This window comes from Canis lupus, chromosome 7 (assembly GCF_048164855.1).
Source record: "Canis lupus baileyi chromosome 7, mCanLup2.hap1, whole genome shotgun sequence".
NCBI classification, from domain to species: Eukaryota; Metazoa; Chordata; class Mammalia; order Carnivora; family Canidae; genus Canis; species Canis lupus.
Genome location: NC_132844.1, coordinates 13231031 through 13255741, shown reverse-complemented (window position 1 = coordinate 13255741; position 24711 = coordinate 13231031). Strand labels below are relative to the sequence as shown.

The 24711-nt window shown below is 36.5% G+C and overlaps 1 protein-coding gene across 5 annotated transcripts in view; it reads left to right on the top strand.

Moving 5' to 3' along the window:
- GRIK2 (glutamate ionotropic receptor kainate type subunit 2) overlaps nt 1-24711 on the top strand; it is a 1079206-nt gene that overhangs the window by 378722 nt on the left and 675773 nt on the right. For all 5 annotated transcript variants that reach the window (XM_072831955.1, XM_072831953.1, XM_072831957.1 and 2 more), the window contains 3 exons: nt 13495-13573; nt 14469-14554; nt 17341-17478. The gene's annotated coding sequence lies outside the window, so the exon portion shown is untranslated. The remainder of the gene's footprint in view (nt 1-13494; nt 13574-14468; nt 14555-17340; nt 17479-24711) is intronic.

The window sequence follows — 24711 nt, the reverse complement described above, 5'->3', positions numbered from 1 at the left end:
ACAAAGAAACCATTTTATTTGGCAGTTTTATATCTCAAAATGTGTTTTTGTTATTTAAAATATGGATATTTCAGTTTTGAGCTACAGTGCCATGTGATGTTCTCATCTTATAAAATTATTATTAACAGCACAAGCCCTGACTTTTAATTTATGGTGGGTTTAGCTTATAATTTTTAAAGTACTTTTATGACTAAAAGCTATTTTTCAGTGATAATTAAAATTATATTAAGTGAATCCTGTAAAATGTAACACCATAAACTGCTACAGTGGTGTTAATATGATAAATCTCAAAAGCAATGAATGTCATTAGCACTTTAAACACATGGAAAACAAACATGAAGGAAAATACAGAAGAAACATAATGGTAGCCCTTCGAGTTTGAAATGATCAGCAATAGTGGTGATTTATAAGTTTAGTGTCTTCTGAGACTCTTGCAAGGGGGTTAAAGGTTCTAAATCATGCCGCTTATTTTATTAGAAGTGGAAGAACATGAAAAAGATTACATGAAAATATTTGCCTTTAAAGAAAAACAGAAAAGCTATGAATTGGTAAACTGAACATTTAACTGCAAACGAGAAGGAAAGAAAAAAAATGTGAGAGAAACACAGTAGGTCTTTCATAAATAAATATTGATTTTGTGAGTCTCCAACTCGTGCTTCAGACTATCTCTAAGCTCCCTTAGTAATTCCATTATAGGTCCACCTTGATATTATAGTCCAAAGAACCCATAGAACATGAGGACAACACTGAAGTCCTTTGAGACCCAGATTGTCCTTTGAAGAGAAAGAACTAAGGCACCAAGGTTAGTATAGCAGCATAGATCAGAACCACATAAGGATGTCCTAAAATAGTCCACCTCTCCCTAGGGTCAGGAACGAGGTCCAGCCCCAAAGGAGATCACATCTCTAACATACTTATGTTCACCAAATTGTGTCTAAGAAGGCCTTGAACACACAGCCTACAGGGCTTTATACACAAAATAATATTTTTCTCTTCTAAAATCAAAATGTGAGGTTATTTTTATATCCTCGCCCTCTTACAGATAACATTGACAAGGAATCAGTCATAATTTTAAAGTCTGCTTAAAGCTAGGGAAAGAACAAATGCTCCCATTTGAGTATAATTCTGTTAAATTAAATTTTACCTTATTAATGTACAGTACCATATGTATAATAAAAAAATGCAATAACAGATTTTCAATTTGCAACTTCTTAATTTAGTCTGTCCTCATATACGTTTCTTTCCCTTGAAAATTTGGTTCAAAAAGTGCTTCATCAACACAGAGAATTTCAGCTTTAGTAGATGTAGATTTTGAAGCAATTTTGTGGTGGAAAATTAGGGAGGAAGTGAGACTTGGGAGAGAAAAGGAGCCTGGGGGAAGGGCAGGGAGAAATCAGGGGTGGAGGATAGTCTGGTTGCCTCTCCCTAGTATCACAGTATCGTGTCCCACACTCTGAATAAGAAGAAAAGAAAATAGTAACTCTTAGAAACATACTAGAATTGTCTCCAGTACCTTCAACTATGAGAAATAAATTATCATCTGGAATAGTGCCTTAGTGTACTCTGGATATAATACCAAAATATCCCCCCACCACAAAATGGGGGGATTAAACAACAGAAATTTATTTCTCACAGTTCTGGAGGCTGGGTAGTCTAAGATAAAAGTGTCAGCCAATTAGGTTCCTGATGAAGATTTTCTTCCTGGCTTGCAGAAGGCCATCTTCTGTATACCCACAAGGCAAGTGGAGGGGGTAAGGGGAGAAGAGGGAGAAGGAAAGAAGAGGAGAAGAGGGAGAGGCAAAGGATGACTCTGTGAAACTTACGTCTTTTCTTGTAAGGGCACTAATTCCATTGTGGGGGCTCCACCCTCCTGACCTAATTACCTCCCAAAGGCCCCATCTTCAAATACCATTACACTGGGGAATAAGACGCAGTATATGAATTTGGGGGTGGAGGTGGCACACTTCAGTCCATAGAAGATAGGGTAAGTTTTTTTCTTACTTTTTTTTTGTTTGTTTGTTTTGTTTTTTCTTTTTGGTTTATTTTTTTGGTCAAGGCAGAAGATAAAAACAGAGATTGACTAGTCCATCACATGTGGAAGCACCTAACACCACACACTCCAGGAAGGGGGCATAACAATAGATAAAGCAATAGTGGTCAGCAATGTATGATAGAGGGTTTTGCAATGCTGATTTAAGGGAGAAATAAAAAAATGAGGGGATCCCTGGGTGGCGCAGTGGTTTGGCGCCTGCCTTTGGCCCAGGGCGCGATCCTGGGGTCCCGGGATCGAATCCCACGTCGGGCTCCCAGTGCATGGAGCCTGCTTCTCCCTCTGCCTGTGTCTCTGGCTCTGTCTCTCCTTCTCTCTCTCAAGAATAAATAAATAAAATCTTAAAAAAAAAAATCCTTTGTGAAAAAAAAATGAAGCAAAGAACAAATAACTCTAAACCTTCTCTGTTAGGTAGGAAGCTGTTAAAAAGTATCTGAGGTGGGGATCCCTGGATGGCTCAGTGGTTTAGTGCCTGCCTTTGGCCCAGGGCATGATCCTGGAGTCCTGGAATCGAGTCCCATGTCAGGCTACCTGCATGGAGCCTGCTTCTCCCTCTGCCTGTGTCTCTGCCTCTCTCTCTCTCTCTCTCTCTCTCTCTCTCTTTCTCTATCTCTCCCCCTCTCTCTCTGTCTATCATGAATAAATAAAAGACATGTTTTTTAAAAAAGTACCTGAGGTTTTCACAGAGCCAGGTCCACATCTTGCTGTGTTCTAATTTATACTGGCTTTGGTTAGGTTCACAGATGAAGCTAATTCTAAATAACTCTGTCTGGTCTTTGGGGCATATTCAAGGTGTGGGAATTAGGCCTTGATAAGATCCACTTTTCTGTAATACACTGAAAAAGTTACAAGATTACCCCAATTTTGTTGTTGTCATCATCTTTTCCCCCTTCATCTCATATGTCAAGTATACAAATTATTTTGGTTTTCTTGGATCTCTAGAAGTAGAATTCAACAATGTGAGTCATAAGAGAAGAAAGGTATCAAAAACTATAAGATACTACACTCCTCTTCAGTATATTATTAAGCTGTAACAAAATAAAGACATGTTATAAGTCACTTAGTAAAAAAAAATGGGAACAGAATATCCGGAAGTAGCCCTAGTAAAGAAGAAACAGAAAATAAAAACTAAGTATTAGTTACTCATGTAAACATATTTAATCCATTCTTGCTATTCCATTTAATCAACTTTATTTTTCTTTTATTTTGGTTAAGGTAAAAATATTTATAGGGCTTTCACAGGTCTTTTTGTGTCATTAATTCCCTAAACCCATTTCCACTGAGTCCTAAATTCCTCAATAGAGATTTTTGTTTACAGCAAAGTATTTCAAGAACATAGCAGAAGCTGGGGAAGGACTACTCATTCATTCCTAGAGTGTTGTATTTAAGATTAAGAGACCCATACTGATTCTGACTTCTTTTCATGACTATGGGGAAGATCCATCTAATCTCTTTCATATCATCCTCTCATATTTCCAAGAAGTGGATGGACACATAGGGATCTGAAGAAGAGGTTTCTTTGGATCACGCTGCTGACTGATTTTTCGGGAACATGGCATTCAATCAACTGAAGTAACATCCCATGCAACAACATTCACTTGACTCGGCATGTGTCAGATGGTGACATTAAAAATATATTGTGTCAGTATTACTTGATGTTTTCTTTTGGAGAAGGGATGCCCTTTGTTTCTTGATTTTGTCAGGTCTTGTGATTCTTTTTCACCTACTTCACTAGGCTATAGCAGTTTAGAAAAAATAGAATACATTCCACTCACTTCATTATTCGTAATTGTAAAGTACCATGCAGGAGGAATAAACAGCTTGGTGTCTCTACCTTCTTTCTTAGCTCTGTCCACCAGTCACCCTTACATTTATCCGGATGTCAGGAGGACTTGCTAATCTAGTTGGTCACATTATTAAACAATATCCCTGGTGGACAGGAATTTGTAACATGTATTACAAATTCATCAACTCACATTTATTTTCTTCCTTCATGATGCTGAGTTCAGCTTTGAATAGGGAATTATAAACCCGGTTTTGCCTGGAGGTATAATCTGACCATTAATAATAATAAATGTCTATAGAGCACTTCAACGCAGGTACCAGAGTAACTATCAGCTATCATTCTTTTTGAGAATGTAGGGGGAAAAGCAGTATTCTTATGGCACGGCAACTTAGAAATATATGGTGCTTTGATTTTCATTTTATTTCCTTGTGTTTAAAGTCATGTGTTAGCCTAAAATTCTGAGTGTGACTGTGAAGCAGAGCTCCCTGCCAACTCTTGTAGGATATTTACCTTGAGCAAGAAATAAACTTCTGTGATTTTTAACCACTATAAATTATCCTGAATGCTGTAGCATAATCCTATACTGACAAATATAGACTTTCATGGTGTATATGTTTTACTACCATCCGCTTTTCCTTTCACATAATGCGTTTCTCTTAATTTTGTCTATATTTATGTCATTAGTTATATTCCCAAAGTCCTTCCCTTTAACTATCAGCAGATGATTTGAGATCTAATTTCCAGTCATCTGGATTTCTCCCAGGAATAAGGAGAGTTGTATGTCTCATTATATCCCAAGGTGACTTAGATTAGTATCTTTTGTTTTAACATAAAAGCCACGTCTTAGTCTTGTTATCTCAAGTTGATTAGAATCATCTGGCAAACTCTAAGGAGATATCTGTGCCCAACCCTTACCCAAAACCAACTCATGGGGTAGGAGGGGTAGATAGGCTTGAATATTTTAAAAACTGATGTTTCTAGTGTGCAGCTAGAGTTGGTAATCCTTTTTTGGGAAGAAAGGAACAGCTTTTATCACCCTGTAACCTGTCAAGTTTTTGTGTTCTGGGAAATACTCCCTAAGCTTTATAATCAATGAATGACAGATATGTTGTGGTATTCTGGTAGATTGGAAAGCATCAGTACCATTTGAAGATCAATTTTATTATATTGTTTAATTGCTTATTTTCTTATTTAGTATCTATTTCCCTAACTAAACTGTAAGTTCTATAAAATCAAGGACTTCTCTGTCTTATTTTTTTTAAGGTTTTATTTATTTATTTGACAGAGAGAGAGAGAGCACAAGCAGGGTGAGCAGCAGAGAGAGCTACAGAAGGAGAGGGAGAAGCAGCACCCCCTGCCCCAAGCAGGAAACCCTCCAAGAGGGGCTAGGCCCAGGAGTATGACCTGAGCCAAAGGCAGACACTTGACTGACTGAGCCACCCAGGCACCCCTTCTCTGCCTTACTTTCTTTGCAGAATATACTGTCTCATTTCCCCAGAGCATGGAGCAGTAACCAGCACACAGTTGGTGCTCAATAAATAATTGTTGAATGAATAAAATATCACTGGAAACAAAAGCAAAACATAAATAGGAACTGTAGAGAAAAAATTGTCAAAATATGACAAAGGATTATATGATAAAACAACATCATGATAAAACACAAATAATTTAATAAAAGGATGGTCAAAAGATGTGAACAGGGATGCCTGGCTGGCTCAGTAGGCTAAACGTCTGAGTCTTGCTTTCTTGCTTTCTGCCCAGGCCTTGATCTCAGGGTCCGGGCATGGAGCACCACAGCAGGCTCCTTGCTCAGTGGTGAATCTGCTTGTCTACTTCTCCTTCTGCCCCTCCCTGTGCTTACACACTCTCACTCTCTCTCTCTCTCTCTCAAATAAATAAATAAATATTTTTTAAAAGATGTGAAAAGACAATTTACAGAGGAAATACAACAGACATTCAAAGGAACATATTAATTAATATACACTTTTTATCTATAAAATTATCAAAGATTACCTAAAGGTAATAGTTACCACTGAATAAGATGTAATTTAACAACTCCAAACTCTCAACTCTCAACTCCAGCAATAGCAATGACAGTTAGGATAGCTCTTTGGGAAAACAGTTGAGAGCTACATATAGAGAGCCCTGAAGATGTTAATTCCTATTGACCAAGAAATCCCATATGTAGAATACATCTTGAGAAAATAAAAATCAATTATTTAGCCTAATGTTTGCATACAAGAATATTTATTGTAGCATTTTCAAATAGTAAGACTGCGAATCGCCTGTTTCTTAGAGAAATTTAAATTTATCACAATAAATCCTCATATGAGAGACTATAAGAAAACCATTAAAACCATTATTGAAATTGTTAATGACAGGAGAACATCCTCCCATTATAATATTAAAGGAAATGGGCATGATAAAATGTGAAACATTCTGCCTTTAAATACGTAAAATATGTAAAGTGTTAATTTGGTGGTTAATTTGATTTCTAATTTTTATATAGTTTGTTGTTTTGTATCTTCAAAATTTGTATTTGATTATACCTTGTATAACGTGACCATTAACAATAACAGTTTATATAAAGTACATTCTGGTATGAAATACTATTCTAAGGGCTTTCCTTGTTAACCCACAAAAGTAAGTATGATTATTTTCCCTATTTTATACGTGGGGATGTGTAGCCAAGGAAAGAATCAGTAATTTTCCCAAGGTCACCTAAAGCATAAACTCAAGAGTCCATGCTCCTACACTATTAGGAAAAGAAAAGTCAACATAGGAAATAGTTTTAAGTTCTGAGGAAGTAGGTATTAAAGATTATTGGGCAGAGCACGCCCAACGTCTGGAAGAATTAGAATTTTTTGGCAGTACAGAGCTTCTAGTGATCAAATCTAATCTTCTGCTTTTCTGATGCATAAAAATGTACATTGGCTTTGTTGAAAAATCATTATATTATCCTGCTTCAAAACGGAAGCCTAGAGAGGTGACATAATCATGGTGACATTGTCAGGGAAGACAGACTCAATTTGTTCCTTCTGACTACTTTCCCCTGCAACTACTGACTATTGGCTATTCCCTGACAATTTGCTATGCATGAGGCTGCTTCTTCCATCCGGGGGAAGGTGCCTTTGGAAGAAGCCCATGCACTCCTCAGTGAACCCCAAACCAGGAGCAGTGGCGTGACTCCTTGACTCTGGCTGCTCCAAACTAGAAGAGGAAATGCCAATTTCTGTCCAACGAATGTGTGTTTTTGCAGTGGGTGAGAGATCTCCCCTTTACTAGCTGGTCTAGGGAAAGGATTCCACTTTTACCTGTGTTCTCTCTCCACATTTATGCTATTAAGAGCATTAGAGAATGCCTTAGGTAGAAGGGAAGGGGCCTGGTGAGAATTCAATCTTATTTCTTAGGGGTAGGGTATTGGACAGACAAAAGAGTTTTTTTGTCACAAGTGTTGTGTAGCAGTTTTACATCTGATTTTCCAGAGATTGTCACTCAAAGTTTTTGCCAGGCAGAAGGGTGGATGACCAAATTCTTGTTAAACTATCACCTCAGGCCAGCCCTTTGCTCTTACTCTCCGTGCAAATACATGTAAAAAATCTAAACTTAAAATGTGAAGGTGCTAATATTTGTTAGCTTTGGGTTATTTCTAAAACTTCCACTTAGGTATCATTTTGTTTTCCCTTCCTTAAACAAAATTGTTTTTGATATTTTAATTTAAAAATATATCACTAGGCCCTTCTCCCAAGCTAGTAGTAAGATTTTCTTTGTAGTAGCTTCAGTTAATAAAGCATTTTGGGATAATGAAGGATGAAAATCACAATATAAATGTAAAAATTTTTAGAGTAGCAAAGCATAACATATTACCGGGCCCTTCATGGAATTTTCCATTGCCAAATCAAGGCTCATTATTCTGCACCTGAGCACCACAATCCCTAGAGTTCTTTGGCACCTTTTAATAATAAGACAAATGTCCTGATTTGTTTTATAAAACCTTATTTTCCCTTTCTGACAGTCTTTTTCTCACTAGCTTTTAGTATGGCCTCAGAGATTCATGCTTTCAAATATAAATTCTCTTAAGACATATATTTTTCAATTGTGTGGGTTGAAGCAGGGTAGGGGCTTGCTCTAATCTGAGAAATAGTTTGGTAAGTCTTGCCAGAAAATCTGCATTTGAAGATATGTAATGAAATATTTCTGACTTCAGGTTTATGATCCAAACCATGACATCTATAGCACAGACTTCATGGTATTTTGAGGCCAAATTTATGTATTATGACAATCTGTCTTTTCTGATCTCTCTCATAGGCTGTAATAGATATTGGAGACCCTGTTAGAGAAAGGCAATGATTCGTTATTGCCTTCATTGATTCTCCTCTCAGAATTACTTTCTCCACTTACTGTGTTCTCTTACCAGACTTTGTGTGTGACCTTCTCTCTCTCTCTCTCTCTCTCTCTCTCTCTCTCTCTCTCGTAATTGCCCATAATTTTCATTTCATTTTATTTTATTTTTTCATGAGACCACACACACACACACACACACACACACACACACAAACACACACACACACACACACACACACAGAAGCAGAGATGTAGGCAGAGGCAGAAGCAGGCTTCATGTCGGGAGCCCAGTGTGCGACTGGATCCCGGGACCTCGGGATCATGCCCTGAGCCAAAGGCAGACGCCCAACCGCTGAGCCACCGAGGTGACCCTTCACAATATTCTTAATGAATCATCACCAGTGAGAGAGAAAGGGTTGTGGCTCATTTATGATACTATCCCACATTATTAGTACAGAGCCTAACACATTACTGGGTTGGATTGGTTGAATGGATTTGATTGCATTGATAGGATCAATGTATTAATGCAAGGTAGTAATTTCAGGTTATTCTTTGAATGATAAGTAGTGCTTTCAACTTATCCTATGATTCTTATCAGTTCAGAGAAAAAGTGAAAAATATTTTGGATAGATTTCAAATGCTAAATTCAGGTTCACTAATAAGTGTAAATGTATCTATTAATTTCTTTTAAGGACTCTCACATTGACTGCAAATATAAAACTTTAGGTCTTAATGCATAAAACCAGTAGAAACAATATATTTTTAAAAAGCAATAAAACAGAAAGTTATAGCAAAAATAGGAACTGAAAATATTGAAACTGGTAAACACACATACACACACACACACCTCTCTTCTACACAACTCAATTCTTAGATCAAAGAAAAGATCAAAACAAACTGTAGAATTTCTAGGACATAAAGATGCCCCATTATAAATCAAAAGCTATAGGATATGACTAGAATGTATACAGAAGAAAATTCTAAGCATTAAACATTTAACTTATTGAACATAAAAGAATAAAAATGAATTACATGATTATCAAACTCAAGAAATTAACTCAAAGAATACACAAAAAATAAAAGTAAAAATGTAAATTAAAGAATTAGAAAAATGGAAAACAGTGACATAGACAAATCTGAGAGCTGGTTCATGAAAAAAACTAAGCTACAAGATAACTTAGTGAAGAAAAAAAGGAAAGGGAAACATAAACGGGGATAGAAGGAAAAAACCTTACCTATGAATTGAGGGAAAATACATGCTTTAAATGTTAAAAAAATTTTTTGCACCTTTCCATATTAATGAATTTGGGGAAAAGCCCTAGATAAAATAGATGTTACTGAAGAAAATAAACAATTAAAATTTATCTTAAAAGGAAAGACAATTTAACTGACCGAATAACGGTGTGATAAATTATGAGATTAAAAAAAAAAAAATCTATACTCATTCCTAGCTGTCAACAACCAAACCAACTAAGCAAAGGAAACCAATAAAAAAAAATCTTTCAGATACTGAGTGGATTAGGAGGACCTGCATAATATGAGTCCTCCTACTTCTCCTGTAACCCTTCATCTCCTGGTCCTTTCACTCCAGGGCACTTCTCTCTAGCCACACTGGCTTCCTTGCTCTTTTCTGAACACTCTAGGCATCCTCTGCTAGATCCTTTGAACTAGCTACTTTGTCTCCTGGAATACCCTTCCTCTGAAATGTATGTACAATTTATACAAAATAAAGATTGCATTTCATATCACTGAAGCAAAATGAATTAATTATTTAATAGATAATAATAGAATAATTATTTAGCCTTTTGGAGAATTGGGTTATATTCTCCACCTCATTTTTTTATACTAAATTAACTCCATGTGAATGAAAGCCTTAAATATAAAAATTTAAACTGTAAGAGAAATAAGGGAAAACATAGAGGCAGGATTGATGTTTAATATGTGCAAACCAGTATACTAGTAGCATGGGATATATAGCATATCTATGTATCTATCACTACCATTTTTGTGCATAAATCTAAAATCATATTGAGATAGTGCTAAATATCTTGACACTACTCTCCCACCTTTGAATATACTTATTTTATATATATTTATATATAGGGAAGATCTTACTAAAGATTGCACAAGCCATCTCTATGGCAAAAATATCTAAATATCATGATCAAATTAAAAAATAAGCAATAGCACGGGAAAATAATTGGAACAGTAAGACTGGCTAAAGGCAAATATTCCTATTATACAAAGAGTTCTTAAATAATCCACGAAGAAATAATCTACATAAACTACCCAGTAACTTTACCAATAATCAAAATATAAATTAAAATAAGATATTTATTATATAAAATATTTTCAGGCATTAAGACATTAGTATTTAATGAGGGCAAAGGTGTAATGAAGTATGTTCTGATTCATAGTGGTGAAAAGGTAAATTAATATAATCTTTCTAGAGAATTTGGCAATTAAAATTTTTAAATATGTATATTTTGATCAAGAAATTCCATTTCTAGAAAAGTCATCTTACAGAACTGCACAAGAAAGATCAGAGTGCAATAATATTCACTTATAAAAGGGGAAAAAAGGAAAAGATTACATGTCCACCAGTCCAATATTAGATAAACATTTTATAGTATAGTCATAAGATGATGCTGTTTTACAAAATGAGATTTATCTGCTTTTACTAACATGGGAAGGTTTATAAGATATATTGTTAGACAAAAAAAAGATACTGTATAACATACCATGTTTTGTATGATTACATTTTTGTAAAAACATACAAGCATAGCTATCTAATACACAGCACACAGTTTAGTATATAGAGTGAAAAAAATAGGAAGTATGTTCATTATCCATTAATAGTTATTAGTTTTGGGGTTTGGTTATTTGCAGTTTTTAAGGCACATATTTCGCTAATGTTTGCATTTTTAATGAGTATATATTTTTAAACATAAATAAAAAGAAAGCTTTAAAAAGATTAAAAGGAAGCAGTAAATGTAAAGACATCTCTAAAACATATTTTGGGTGTTTGCTTCATCTAACAGAGATCCAAGACTGCAAGTCAAGCTGAAGGATGTATACAGTATCTCTAAACATAGTTTCTGGGAAATAAAAAATGATGGATTATTTCTGGGTAATAGATAGCAAAATGTTCAATCTGATCTCTGTTATATGAGTTCTGAAATATATTGCCTTGAAGGAGATGAACTCCATGCAGTGTTCTACTTATTAACTTCTGTCAATGGATATGCTTAAAAAAAAAGTGTGAGTTTTTCTAATCTTTGTGATTTTCCTTATTTTATCTTTTGAAACATTATTGAAACATTTCTACTAATGTTTGAGAAATGTTCTCAGAGTAAATTGAGTATGAGGAGTTTTAAGAAAAGGATTTAGTAATATGTCTTTTTGAAATGCTAATCCTTCGAACATTTAAAAATTTCCAGCTCACATCAGTCTCCTGGTTACAGTGAATAAATTGGAACATTTGCACTTAGCCAGTTAACTTCCTTGAGGAGGCAGCTTAGCAAGGAGTTTTTTTTTCCTTGAGTATGCCCAAGTGACTTTATACGTTCTAAAAGATACTGTAACTCAATATGATTAAAAGTAACATCACATAATAAAAACTTATTTCTAAAGATAACAGCACACAATTTTTGGAGAAAATATTAACTCTGAGCCTGAGACAAGCCTGGACCATATGAAAAAGTCAAATTGTGGAGCCTCTCTCCTGTAAGCCTTGGTCTACCAGAGAAGGGAATTAGGTACTCTCTAGGAGTAGGACTAGGTATACAATGCATTCGTTCAATATTCAGCCAAGACTTCAGTACCCATCATGTGCTCAATATTACTCTAGGTGCTGAAGATAAAATAATGACCAAAACAGACAAAATATGCTCTTGGAGTTTACACTCTTGAAAATAAAACCACATTAATACCAATTCCTAAAACCTAAACTAATTTTAGATTAAGACATCTGGGCAGGAGCTAGGTTTGTCCTGTTTTACTTAGAAATACCTTTCTATTAAAGATACAGGTTAATAAACTTAGACTTGAGTGATGTTTGAGAATTACTTGAGTAATTCTGGAATTAGTATCTTAAATGCTTTGGAAATGCACATTCATAAACAATTTATGAACTAAAGAATAATATCTATCTATCTATCTATCTATCTATCATCTATCTGTCTATCTATAGATAGATAGAGAAATGAATCTGATGATTCAAACTGGAATTTGTTTGAACTCAGTATGGAGTTAACTGACATTTTAGGTTTGTTACATGCATTTGAAAATAATTACAAAATGAATACCTTTAAAGTACTTTAAAATAATTTAGATTTGTTACCCCTCAAATTTCATTAATGTATTGAGTTTTTATATTAAGATCTGAATTTAGAATTCAAAGGTACTTAGAATAGAGGTTTATTTATTTTCTAATGTATTCATTTTGGTCAAAATTCTTCAAATTATTTTATGTAACTATAACTTAATTTCTTAGGTTTCTATGTAGAGATTATTTTTTAAAATTTTCTTTTGGGGCACTTGGGTGGCTCAGTCCATTGAGGGGCTGCCTTCAGCTCAGGTCATGATTCCAGCCCTGGGATCGAGCCCCACTCAGCAGGGTCTGCTTCTCCCTCTCCCTCTCCATCTGCTTCTCTCTCTCTCTCATGATCTCTGTCTCAAATAAATAAATAAAATCTTAAATAAATAAATAAAATAAATTTTTCTTTTTATAATTAAATTAACACAAGATTATGAGTATTAAGCTGATAGTCAAAGAATAAAGCCTATTCTACTAAACTTTGGAACAAAATGATTCAAATGAGACTCATTTTTCTTCCCACTTATTTAAAGTCCTCAATTAGCCTCAACTTTATATAAAATAGATTTGTGTTTTTTAGAAGTTGAACAGTCTAGCTGTTTTTTCCTCTTCCCCCTCAGATGGATGGCTAATGATTGTTTGTTGATGGTTGTCTGTAAGTTCAAAGTACTTGACATATATAGTCTGTGAAGCATTAAATATTTTAGATGCATATTTGAGACCTGAAATCATTCCACATTTAAATCTATTTATACTAAGCACACTCTGAATTCCCTAATGTGCATTGGGAGAAAAAGATTGCTCAAAAATGAATCTGTTTCCCAGGTTTTACAAAAATGATTTAACTATTCAATTATCTTTACAAGATTTGGCTTTCACTTTTGGAGATAATTTTTACTGCATGTCTAAAGACTGTTTTATCCTTACAAGGTGAGAATACAATTCAAGCAACCATTAGTCTGTGACTCTAAATTTGTTTTTATTTTTGTTTTCCAGGATCTTTGTTCAAGACAAATCATAAGCTCCTGACTGACAACGGCCAATTTCATTAATCTGTCCTGATTGTTTTCCAATGGTCTGTTGGTTTGCTGCACTTTAAAAAGGGTGCTGAACTTTCGTAGAGAATTTTTCCATCCTGTGTCAAAAGAGCAGATAGGTGGGCAGCATTAAACACTGCTTTGATGCCACAATGGTTTCAAGTCAAGTGCATCTCATTCTGTATAATTTACCTTATCACCCGTAAAGGGTAATAGGCAATGACAGAGCATAGAGGAGGTGGTTCAGGATCAAGCAAAGAGTAGGATGGGAGGTTTTTTTTTTTCACTCCCAAAGCATATGTGGAACGCAATTTTGTCACTGTAGATAAGTGAACTGTGTATGAAATAGATGGAATATTTCATGTATCTGACACACAGATTGTCTGCAGTTAGCCTAATGGAACTAAAAGCACTATGTCAGCAAGACATAGTCTATTAAATCATAAGTAGTGTTTTTGCATGTATAATTTTTTTAAAAAGATAGCGTATGTATGCTAATTATTGCACAATGATAAAATCTATTTCTGCCATTAAGTCACAAAACCTAACACTTTGATCTCATTAGGGACTAAATGGTTGTGTCCCACCACCCCAAATTTTTATGTTGAAGCTCTCTCAAGTTGATGGTATTAGGAGACAGGGCATTTGAAAGGTACTTAGGTTTATTTTATTTTTTTAAGATTTTATTTATTTATTTATTCATGAGAGACACACAGAGAGAGGCAGAGACATAGGCAGAGGGAGAAGCAGGCTCCATGCAGGAAACCCAATGTAGGACTTGATCCCTGGACTCCAGGATAGCTCAACCACTGAGCCACCAGGTGACACACTACTTAGGTTTAGAGGAAGTCATGAGGGCGGGAAGTCCTCATGGTGGGATTAGTGCCCTTATGAGAAGAGACCCAGAGAGTGTTCTCTCTCGTTCTGTCATAGGAGACTACATACAGCACGAAAGCACCAGCCTATAAGCCAGCAAGAGGATGTTCACCAGGACCTGACTGTGTAGGCCTCCAGAAAGTGTGAGAAATAAATGTTGTTTAAGCCACTAAGCATATGGTATTTTGTTATAGCATCCTGAACTAAGATCTATAGTACCTTTGCACATTTTCTCTTTAGATTAATTTTACATAGCTTTGTGATAAAATTTATACTAACTTTTCTAACTATGTGATTGAGGTACATTCTTTAGTTCATGGGTTATTGTCAGTACCAACAAAGATGTTGTCTCCTTTAGACCAAAAGTGCTGAAAGGGCAAGGACTCCACCGGATTGCTGCTCCATCAGCCAATTCAGTTAAAAATGAATTAAGTCAGATACACGAAATAATTGTGTGACAGTTTTACTTTTCCACCTGCTACTTTGGGCATGTAGATACAAGCTTACTAGAAACTATTTTGTTCAGTATCAAAATTGCATCTTGTATCACATACATATTTATTGATTATATGGTGCTGTTGCTTTGGAAATTTTTTTTTTTTACAAATATGGCATAGAAATAGGATATTTATGACAACCAGTGGGCTAACTAGTTCCACTTTAAAAGTCTTTGGGGACTTTCCTTTTTGTACTTTGGGTAATTTTAACAGGCCAGACATTTCTTGTTGGCTGTTAACTGATCACTATTAATACTTTTTAATAATTATTATGGCTTACATTATTTTTTAAAGATTATTTATTTATTTATTTATGAGAGAGAGAGGCAGAGACACAGGCAGAGGGAGAAGCAGGCTCCATGCGGGGAGCCCGATGTAGGACTGGATCCCGGGTCTCCAAGATCATGCCCTGGGCTGAAGGCAGCGCTAAACCGCTGAGCCACCTGGGCTGCCCTGTGGCTTACATTATTAAAATAAATAATATTCTGCCCTAATATTACAGTGCAGTTTGGAAATAATTGTGTTGTCTTTCTCTAGTGTTTTAATATCATTTTATTTTATTTAAAATGTCATTACACTTTTTTTTTCCTATTTTTAAAAATTTTTCATTATCAATTATTGACATTCTGGTCTTACATTTTAATTGTAAGTCTTCATGGTATGCTCTAAATATCAGTAGGCTTAAAAATGTGGTCTCCAACCTTGTCACTACCACCACCTATGATGTGATCTTAGATAAGTCACTCCATCTCTCTGGAACTCAGTTTCTGCATAACACTTGGACTCTCATCCTGACACTATGCTATAGCAGTCTGTAAGTTATATTTTGTGATTAATTTGTTTCTACAGAGAGATGAAGTGCCAAATTTGGCCATCTTGGTGAATCCTTCTTTTTTAAAAATATTTTATTTATTCATGAGAGACACACAGAGAGAGGCAGAGACACAGGCAGAGGGAGAAGCAGACTCCATGCAGGAATCCCAATGGGGGACTCCATCCCGGGACTCCAGGATCACACCCTGGGCCAAAGAAGGCAGATGCTAAACCGCTGAGCCACCCAGGCATCCCATTGGTGATTCCTTCTTGATTTACATTTTATTTTAGGGTGGCTATCCCTAGAATAATATCATTCACACTAATTTTCACTCTTATATGTAATTTTGAATGGAAGAAAAAAAGGATGGATTTGTGGTCTGTATATCAGGAATAAACTAAGAAAGTAGTTTATGCTTGTGAGAATCATCTTACATATGAATTCAGAAAAAGAGGTTGAGAACTTCAGTACCTAATTCAGATGGTCACTAGGCTCTCTATAACATTCCATGATCCCATTTTTTGCACTAGAGATATCCCTCATTCTCTGTATCAGGGACCAAAGAGATCCAAGATACCTTTTGAGTTACTTCACCTACTACCCTGGAAGTTATTTTCTTTCATTTTAGCAATTCAATGACAATCTAAGAATAATATATTCTGAATAATTTGTTCTACTTAGTACAGCCATATTCTGACTTATTTGTAATCAGTTTTAAGCAACAACAAATAGAAATCTCTAAGAGATAGATGATAGATAGATATAGATATAGATAGATAGATAGACAGATATAGATAAAAACTGAAAAAAAATCTGAAAAGAATGATAGATACAAACATAAAAATGTAGCAACACTCTCACTGGATATGATAAGTTAAATCTTAGCAAGACTAAAGAAGACAGACAAGGAAAAATGGGAACAGCAAAAAAAGTGATATTGGAAGTACCTTTGGGGATTAAAAATGGTGGTGGGAGAACTTGCTGACACCTGAACAATGGTAGGAGTATCTGCAGATAACAATGGAGAGAGGGAGAGTAACATCCATTAGAGCACTACAGCATTCTAAGGACACTTAATATAAGGGCAAGTTAAGTTCTGTACGACTCAGTAACCCTCTAGGGATTCTTAGTGCCAATTTAAGACTAAAGCTCACCAATTAGAACAGCACAGCATTCTGGAATTATACAGTGTTGGGGAAAGCAATCTTTCATACTCCAAAGAGCAGAAAATAGCAATATATTACTGCATGGTTCAATTTGTCAGTTATTCATAAAAAATTTTGATTCATCAAGAAAATTTTGAAATATTTTGAGAAACTTCTATTTTATAAAGCAGAGAACTAAATATATTTTCAAAAGACTTTATTGACAAAAAGAGCACTTTTGTGGAGTCTGAAGATTTCGATATTGTGTTCTTTCACTAAGTGACTTTGAAAAAAGTCATTTAGCTTCTCTGAGCTTTAGTTTTTTTTCCCCTCTGTTCAGTTAAAAGAACTTGTCTTACATACCTTGCCGAGTAAAGGAAAGGATTAAAATCTAACTGAATAATGTATGTTCTTTGGTAATTTAAACATATAAGATATATTTATAAGATTATGTCATGATTAATTTTTTTAAGGTTTAAAAATATAGTTTAAAGGATCAACAAACCTCTCTTTTCCAAAATCTCATGCCTGGTGAAGAAAGCATTACTGCAGAATAAATCAGTTACTATTGATTTCAAGGACCAGAATTCTTCAGAGGAAAAAGAAGCCAAGTAAGTAAACAAATAGCAGGATGGTCTTATTTACATTTGAGAATGGAATTTGACTTATGTTGTAATTAATTAAACTTGATGAAATTTTGGTTTTACGCATATAACAAGGTAGCTTCTAAATGAATGCAATTATTCAGCTTTCTAAAAGCATACAGAAGTCTAATTGATGCTCTGTGATATTAGCTTTAAGCATGATTTTATAAAAGATGAAATTTGCATTTAATGGAAACTTAACACTGACACATACTTGTCAAGATATGGAGGAGTTGGCATTTTCGTACATACAGTTTCTGCTTAATAGAAGTGCTTCTAAGTGGGAGCCCAGGGGGACCCTCAGCTGAGTTTGCCAGCACTTGGCTCTTTAAGATAGCTCTGTCAGATTCAACACCCTGTGATTTCATCTCCAGTTATGTAAGAGCATACTCATCGCACATCTTTATGTGTACCTCCTTTTTACCTAGCCAAAAAGGTTGTAGTTTCATAAATATAGTGGATTTCTTATCGGCTTTGTCAGTGCTAAGCAGTGGGCTGGGGCAAGGTAATAAATCTCTTTGAATAAATTGGTTATTGTAGATGAACAGCATGATACATGAGGAAATATTGACTATTCATGTTTTCTTGCAGAATGAGATTTGTATCAAAATAAAGAACTTCTACACCAAAGTCATGTTCTGTTAAAAAATGAAAGAGTATTATGCTTTTGTGATTGGAGGCAGAAAGGGGTGAATTTGGGTCATATCTTGCAGGCTTTCAAAACTTGTAATTTTTTGATGGAAGGGCAAACCAGAAGATTTGCAAATTCATTTGGAAAGGGATGGGGACAATAAAGAGTTATTTCTTTCCAGTTTTTCATTATAGAATTTGCTGCAAAGCAAAAATAGGAAAAAGCAGGATAGGAAACCTCTATATTTGGATACTTTCCACCATTCGTTTCTAAAATATATTCTTTGCAATTGAAAGACTGTTTTTACTGTTTTACTAAGGGGGAACGAAGCTGTTTTCAAAGGTAAAAGGACAGCAGGGGAATGGCATTAGGCCATGTGATTTCATGAATTTTGCTGCCAGCTCTCCTGGTTCGGAAGGTGGTGATGGAAACAGCAGTGGCCACCTGCCTGCGCCAGTAGCTCTCCCACCCACTAGAGGGGAGATTCATTTGAGTCCGTAAGTTCTCATTTGGGGAGGGAAGTTTGGGCTTACTATTCATTTACCACTTCCTGTAAACTGCCTTAGGATCTGTTTCAGTGACTGGACATTGTGATGGGAGCATAGTGGATAGAAAAGAAAATGAGGTAAAGGAGATTGTGCCTCTGGAGACATGTAGCTCAGATAAATGTTCCAAAATCTTGCCACCATTTTTAAAACCCTATGTCTACTGTCCATAATAGGCTTTTACTTGGTTTTGGGTTACAGAAACCTAGGGGAAGACTTGAGGATTTCTAAGCTGTCATTGCCAAATTTTCCCACCTTGGGAAAACACTCCTGCCAGGTAGTGATGGCCTCAACTGGCCGTGAATATCATGAGATAGAAGATCTGTTTGGATGATATCAACAGACATTGATGCCGTGTGAATGCTCAGGAGAGCAGTTTCTTGTACTCATGTGAACTGGAAGGTGAGCTCATCTTAAAATAATAGCGAGAAGAGTTGTTATGGTTCAAAGGAATGAAGAAGATGGAAAGGGGTAAGTCCTGTTCCAGGAACGCTGCAATAAGGAAGCACCGTGGAGGAGGAATCTGTTAGCACATGTCCCTGGCTCTCAGATGACGAAGTCATCTTTAGAGTCAGTGTAAAATAGGCTGCTGGAGGGATGTTTGGAGCCAGATAGTGAACTGTTCCCTCAGGTCAGGATGGCTGGGGAACTGAAGTGGAGAAGAACCAGGACCAGTTGTGGCATGTGACCCTGAAAGGTGATGAGGGATGAAGTTGTGGGGAGAACCATAGACTGACCAAATCTAAGCACAGTGACAACTCAAACCCACATCAGGCTGGCTGTCCTGGTAGTTTTGTCTAGTGCCCGTTGAGACAGGAGTGAAATGAGAACCTGAAGTTCATATCAACCCAAACACAATGGATTCAAAACTTTATTTATCATATGTCTAAGCTCTTGTGTTTTTATGGTGCCTGCTTTCTTCCATTTGTTCTCATAAAATTTATTTATAAAAACTGAAATTCTGCCTACTATAAAAGTAGTTGCATGGAAGAAGCATACTCCCCACTTTTCAACCCAACAACATTTAATAACACAGGGGAAAAAACTGGAGGAGGCTCTGGGGCATGGTCCATAGTGGCCTAATACACCTAGAAATGTCTTTGATGTCCCACATCTTCCTAAAATCCTTACAAAATTGACAGTGTGTTATATAAAAAGCCACGCATACTTATTTTAATATAAAATGACACATCAAGTTGCTTTCTAGTTGAAACCCTAATATAGCACCACATACTTCTGGCTAAATGGGCTATAGTTTGAAAAGTGTGAATTGAACTTATGTCTCTCATCCTTGCTGGCATTGTGACCTTGGTCAAGTTTCTTCCCAGCTCTGAATCTCTTTGTCCTGTATACAGAATGGAGAGAAAAGACACTCAACAAAGTTTGCTCTAAGTATTAAATGACAGAATGTGCCCTTAGTAGGCCCTAGTAGGTGCTAGTACAAGCATTTGTCTTTTTTTTTTTTTTTTTTTTTTGCATTTGTCATTTTAATGAACTGTAGTCCTGGGAAGAAACAGTTGCCTCCAGAAGAAAGTATCTTGAGAGAGCAGAGTGCCTCTAGAGACCAAGCATGGGGAGCCATAACCTTCCCTGTGGGGGAGTAGATGGAGAGCCAGGAAGAGTTGTGACTGCCACACCTTTGCAGGTGGCTCCTTAGTAACAACATATCCATGGAATAGGCTACAGGGCAGGGGGTGGGGGTGGGTGGGCATATGACCGCTGACTGCTGCCTTTGCCCCTGAATGTTATTTCTCCCCATCACTCCCCTGTCTCTAGGAGAAGGTCCTCAGACTTTCTTCTTTTAATGTCTTATGAAAATGTTGCAATTCTTTAGTTGAGATCGAGTTCATTTTTAGTTCCTAGGATTGTTATTGTCTCTTAGACATCAAATCAAAAATGAATTTTCAGTTTTATTTTCTTACTGTGGCTAACAAAAGCACAGGGTGTGATTGCATTGCATACGGATTTCTGTGCATGTGGATGGCTTTGCAGAGGCAGCGTCTTGGCCCCACACCCCCATCCTACATCACTGAGCACAGGCAGGAAGGGTACAGACAACTTTTACAGTGACCCTTCACAAAGCATCAGTGTGCCATTACCTGGGGCGTGTCACCGGATTCCAATCATTGTCCCTCGAGGGAAGAGCAAAAATAAAAGAAAACCAAACACTAGGGCAACTTCTGAATATATAGATTGAAATGATGAGGCTGTGTCACTTGGAAATAAGAGTCAGAATAAGTAGGGAATGGCTATGATTAATGAGGAATTATTCAGCAAATCCAAGAATAAGAAAAAAAGAACAGAGAGTAACTCTTTTTTGAAGTAGTTTTAATGACAGACTCTTAAAAACAATAAAATAAAGCATCATATTTATTCATATTTCCTTTTTTTTTTTTTTTTGCTCGTATGTCTCACGCAGAAAGGCCAAGATCTTGTGGGTACCTTTACTGCCATACTTACTTTTATATTATTAAATGTTTTTTCACATTTCTTATACAGAAGAATAGGTCTTCATGGAGAGTAACATAGTATTCCTTTGCAAAGCAAATTGGATTGTAGATATCCAAATACCTTTCCTGGCCTCCAGCAATTTTTTCTGCACCTAGGGAAAGATTTAAACGCATCTGGCCACTGAGCAAAGAGAAAGGCCTGGAAGCCTGCAGGTATTGAAGACTATAGTCAATATCTACCACATCAAAATTTTTAGATTGGGCTTCAGGGACCTTTGTTTAGGAAAAGCAGACCTGGGCAGCCTGGGTGGCTCAGCGGTTTGGCACCTGCCTTCGGCCCAGGACGTGATCCTGGTGTCCCAGGATCGAGTCCCACGTTGGGTTCCCTGCATGGAGACTGCTTCTCCCTCTGCCTCTCTCTCTCTCTCTCTCTCTTTCTCTCTCTCACATAAGTAAATAAAATTAAAAAAAATAAGAAAAGCAGACTTTGGCAGATAACACCTTAATCTGCTCAGGCTACTATAACAAAATACCATAGACTTGGTGGCTTAATCAACAGAAATATACTTTCTCCCAGTTCTGGAGACTGGAAATCCGAGATCAGGGTGCCAACAAGGTTGGGTTCTACCGAGAGCTCTCTTCCTGGTTTTCAGGTGGCCACCTTCTTACTGTGTCCTCATATGGCAGAGAGAGAGAGAGAGAAAATTGTGTGTGTGTGTGTGTGTGCGTGTGTGTGTGTGTGTGTGTGTGTGTTCTGGTATCTTTCTTAGGACACTAATTTCATCATGAGGGTCTGACTCTTATAACCTCATCTAAATTAATTATCTCCTGGAGGTCCCATCTCTAAATGCCATCATATTGAGAGGTAGGGCTTCAAAATATGAATTTTGGGAGGACACAATTCTATTTACAATATCATCTAATTGTAGGTTCGATCTTAGTTTTTTATCCCTAATGTTGGGCCTGTCTCTGGGCAGCAAGATGCTTGGGATTCTTTTTACCTGATGTTCTGGGTCAGTGCTGAAGCTAACTTTCTGCTGGTTCTACTCTGACCTTGATGGCATCATATTTTTTTTTTTAAGATTTTATTTTTTGGAACAATTTCAGGTTCATAGAAAAATGAAGTAGAAAAAAAAATGAAGTAGAAAGTAAAGCTCCCATATACCTCTGTCCATCACCAACACACACATAACACACACAACTTTTCCCCACTATCAACCTTCTGCACCAGAGTGATACATTTGTCACAACAGATAAACCTACACTAACACATCATTAGCACCCAAAGTTCATAGTTTACTGTAGGATTCATTCTTGCTGTTGTACATTCTACGGGTTTTGACAAATGTATAATGACATATATCTACCATTGTAATATCACACAGAATAGTTTCACTACCTAAAAATCCTCTGTGCCCTGCTTATTCATCCCTCCCTTCTAACCCCTGGTGCCCTGATCTTTTCACTGTCTCCATACTTTTGCTTTTTCAGGATTGCCATTTAGTTGGAATCATAAAACATGTGGCCTTTCCAGGTTGGCTTCTTTCACTAAGATCCTTCCATGCCTTTTTATGATTAAATAGCTCATTTCTTTCCTTTCTTGGAGGAAGATGGCACCATCTTTAATTGTCTGGTTTCATGCCTTGACTTCAAGTCTCTTGGTACCTAGATTCAGCCCCAGGTGCTTTCTTGAAGTGTCTGAGTCTCCTACTCTGCTGCTTAGATCTTGATCTTCAGCTTGTAGAACATGAATTCTGTTTGTCATCCCTCTTTTTCTCATATCTCTCATCTTAGATCCATGTTTCTTCATGAGCATAGCTTGGTGGCTCATTGGCAGCTGTTCTTTGTGTAAAGCCCCTGGATTTCTGTTCAACACATAAGTTTGTTTGGCCTTCTCTTGTGTGAAGTCCTATTTTTGCCAGAACCCTGGTATGGCAGTTGTTAGGCAGGGGACAGCAGTAATGCTATAGAAATGTTTGTGCACTTGTTCCTGGCTAAATGTAAGGCTGTTCCAAGCGAAAAATAGGAATCCCAGTCCTGATGATAGAATTCTGCAGTGGTCACATGCATTCAGTAAAAAACCCACACACAGACACATATATCCTCCCCACCAAACTAACAATCAAAAACACTAAAATATGGGGCAGCCTGGGTGGCTCAGAAGTTTAGTGCCACCTTCAGCCCAGGGCCTGATCCTGGAGACCTGGGATTGAGTCCCATGTCAGGCTCCCTGCGTAAAATCTTTAAAAAAATACAATAAAAAACACTAAAATAGTAGTTCAGATGAATTATTAAAATGTCTTTTTTCTTGTTTCCATTTCAAAGTGGGATTGATATTAGCAATTTTTGAAACTTGCCAATTAACACTTGTTCTTTTTTTTCATGGGAAGAGAATTTTTTTTTTATTTAAATGCAATTTAGCTAAGTATAGTGTACTATTAGCTTCAGGGGTAGGATGTAGTGATTCATCAGTTGCATATAACATCCAGTGCTCATTACATCAAGTACCTTCCTTTTTTTTTTTTTTTAAACAAAGTTATTTTTTTTTTTAATTTTTACTTATTTATGATAGTCACACAGAGAGAGAGAGAGGCGGAGAGACACAGGCAGAGGGAGAAGCAGGCTCCATGCACCGGGAGCCCGACGTGGGATTCGATCCCGGGTCTCCAGGATCGCGCCCCGGGCCAAAGGCAGTCGCCAAACCGCTGCGCCACCCAGGGATCCCTATCAAGTACCTTCCTAAATGCCCATCAGCCAGTTGCCCTCTCCCCCAATCCCTCCCTTCTAACAACCTCAGTTTGTTTCCTATAGTTAAGAGTCTCTTATTGTTTGCCTCCCTCTCTGTTTTTATCATATTTTATTTTTCCTTCCCCTGTTCTTTAGAAAACATGATTCATGTGCAAAATGTATTACTTTCCCTCCTTCCATTCCCCCTCCCACCATGGACGTTAAATAGGTAGAAAATACAGATAGTGGAAAAGGATGTTGATAGCTTCACGTATGCTAGTAGTGTGTGAGTTAGAGAGAATCTGAGAGCCAAGGCTTGACTCAATATCACTAATATAATACTGACTTATTTGGTTCAATTCTTTTATCACCATCTATAACTGCATTTTTTTCCTCACAGAGAAATAAAATGGTATGATGCAGAAAGAACTCTGTTAAGAGCATTGGAACATTAACCTTTCTTGGTTTCTCTGTACTGATATAAATGACATAATTGCATATTGTGTTTGAATCCATGTGGGATGTCTGAAGTGATGTTGTGAGAATTTATAGGCAGGTTGTTCGAGCCCTATGAAAATATGAAAAAGCCGCTATATTGGAAAAACTGCAACAATAACAAAATGCGTGGTTGTTTTACTATAGCAGATGCAAATAAGATGTAAGGGGGAAGCCAGGCTTGAGAAAACACAGCAATGGGTCAGATAGATAAAGTGTTTGTAACCATTGGTATCTAAAGCACCCACTTTACATGGTCTTTGAAGAGAATGGAAATAATGCCAGGAATTATGAATGTATGTCATAATTATGTTTAACTTCATTCACAATGACCTGTTCTTGACCCATAGCT